At 40.4% G+C, this 2,500-nt stretch overlaps 1 long non-coding RNA gene across 1 annotated transcript in view; it reads left to right on the top strand.

Moving 5' to 3' along the window:
* The window catches only part of LOC135225420 (uncharacterized), a 10,448-nt gene that overhangs the window by 4,732 nt on the left and 3,216 nt on the right, over positions 1–2,500 (top strand). Inside the window, exons 4-5 of the long non-coding RNA XR_010316946.1 lie at positions 520–694; positions 2,042–2,136. This is a non-coding gene — a long non-coding RNA (uncharacterized LOC135225420). The remainder of the gene's footprint in view (positions 1–519; positions 695–2,041; positions 2,137–2,500) is intronic.

The following is a 2,500-nucleotide window of genomic DNA, read 5'->3' on the forward strand; positions in this document are numbered from 1 at the left end:
ATAATACTTTATTAAAGTAATGGCTACTTCAGCAGCGTTACACTTGTAGAGATTCTTCTCTATTTTGCGAATAGCGGCTTTTTCAGTGCTACTTAAACAGGCTAGTAGAGCGCCTATAGAGGTCATGGTAAAATACAGGGTCAAAATAGGTATCGTTCAGGATTTAGAAAATCCTGAACGATACACCTATTTTGACCCTGTATTTTACCATGACCTCTATAGGCGCTCTACTAGCCTGTTTAAGTAGCACTGAAAAAGCCGCTATTCGCAAAATAGAGAAGAATCTCTACAAGTGTAACGCTGCTGAAGTAGCCATTACTTTTAATAAAGTATGCTTGAGAGAGGGTCCTGCTTCCTAAGTACAATAATAATAATAATAATAATACGTTATCAAAATTAATAAAGTATGCTTCAGAGAGGGTCTTCTTCCCAAGTAACATAATAATAATAATAATAATAATAATAATAATAATAATAATAATAATAATAATAATAATAATAATAATAATCCTATTTCAGGTGATCTCCGGTATGTTTTGCGAATGCACTAACTTTCTGTGCAGCCGAGTCAACGGCCTCCTGTGCGGAGGTCCAAGCCACGGGGAATGCGTCTGCGATAAGTGCCTTTGCCAACCTGGGTGGTCTGGAGAGAGCTGCACCTGTGACGTTTCTCATGACGACTGCGTGAATCCAGGTGAGATTCGTCAGGTTTGCCATTCTAAGGTTTTGAGCTGAGTTGAGTTGAACACGTCCAGAGGGATCATGGACTTGAAATTCAAGCTTCCAAGGAATATGGTGATCATTAGGAATAAGTAAGAGGAGGCAAATGGAATCATAGGAAGAAGAAGGAAGTATTATGGTTTCTTGGCATCGATGAAAATGACGAAATTATAAAGCTGAAATTGTAAAGCTGAAATGGAAAATGGCAGTAAAAGGTTCGAAAGGTGTAACCGGAGGAAAACGTCAAAGCAGTTGCACTATGGAAAGTAGGATTGAGAAAGAGAATATGACGGAAGGTACAGAAAAAGGAACGAAAGTGGTTGCAGCTAAGGGCCGAAGGCACGCTGCGAAGACCCTTAAGTAGTGCCTACAGTTCACCGCATGATGTCCACTGACGACCCTACTCCTCTGCGGGGACCATGTAAGGTTTTTTTAGGATCAGGAGAATTCTTGGGGAGCTGGTGTTGGAAAGCTTTTTGAACAATATAAAATCTGGAAGGATTCCGGTGTGGGGGACATGTGATAATTTTCTAGAAACAGGTGCACAGTCATTTTAAAAGGAGTTCATTGGTGCAACACTTTACAGAATGTTGCACCGATGTTCTGAATAAAAAAAAAAAAAGTCTGTTGATTCAATAGAGACCCGGAAAACATCTCGTAATACGTTGATCTTGAAAGCACGTAGTCAAACCTCGTTCAAGTCATATTTCTTAACAGATCTCTTGGTAACAGCTACCTGAAAATTGATCTATTTGCGCTGTATAGAAATACGAGAATGTCCCCCAGCCCCGCCCCCTCTATCCCCCAACCCCCGTCCCTAGTCCGCCCCCTCCATCCCCAACGCCCGCCCGAGTCCCGCCCCCTCCATCCACCAACCTCCGTCCCTACCTCCATATGTATAAAGATACCACCGGTTCTTCAGAACCTCAGAGCATAGTTAGCCAATCACATGAGATGAAAGAGGGGCTGTTTCGGTGATGTCTACACTTGCTTAATCATTTCACATAATTTATTAACACCTGCTTAATAATTTCGTCAGTTTTAAGAGAAACCATAATACTTCCTTCTTCTTTCTATATTTCCCTTTGCCTCTTCTTACTTATTCTTAATGACCACCATATTCCTTGGAAGATTGAATTTCAAGTCAGGGCCACTGGTAATTTTGGGAGTAAATACACTTCCGAACTATTTAACTCCAGAAAGAGACGCCATGCTGATATATTGGCAAACCAGTCGAACAACAAAATGCACAGTGTATGGGTATAACAGTACTATCCTCGACTATTGAAACATTCCTTACGTCTAATGAATTCCGTCTCAGATACTGATGAGATCTGTTCAAACAACGGGAACTGCCAGTGTAACGAATGCGTTTGTGAAGGCCAGTACTCAGGACAATGGTGTGAGGACTGCCCAGTAAGTATCCCTTGCGTTTTAAGTAGCGTTTCGGGTGAATTTTGCAAATAAATATCTTGGGCTCTTATGCTATACTGTTGTCTGTCTATTCTACAGATGATGGCCTTGACATTATTATCATTTATGTATATATATATTATATATATATACTATATATATATATATATATATATTATATATATAGTATATAGTATATATATGGTCTATCACAGTCCTCCAATTCGACTGGGTGGAATTTATAGGGTGGGGTTGCATTCTGCCTCCCTAGAAGCAGTGTTGCTAACCGTGGGGTAATTACCCTATGCATAGGGTAATTCAGCCAGCAACCTGGGTCTGCAGGGTAACAGGGAAATGTCACGAAATC

This window comes from Macrobrachium nipponense, chromosome 13 (assembly GCF_015104395.2).
Source record: "Macrobrachium nipponense isolate FS-2020 chromosome 13, ASM1510439v2, whole genome shotgun sequence".
Taxonomy (NCBI): Eukaryota; Metazoa; Arthropoda; class Malacostraca; order Decapoda; family Palaemonidae; genus Macrobrachium; species Macrobrachium nipponense.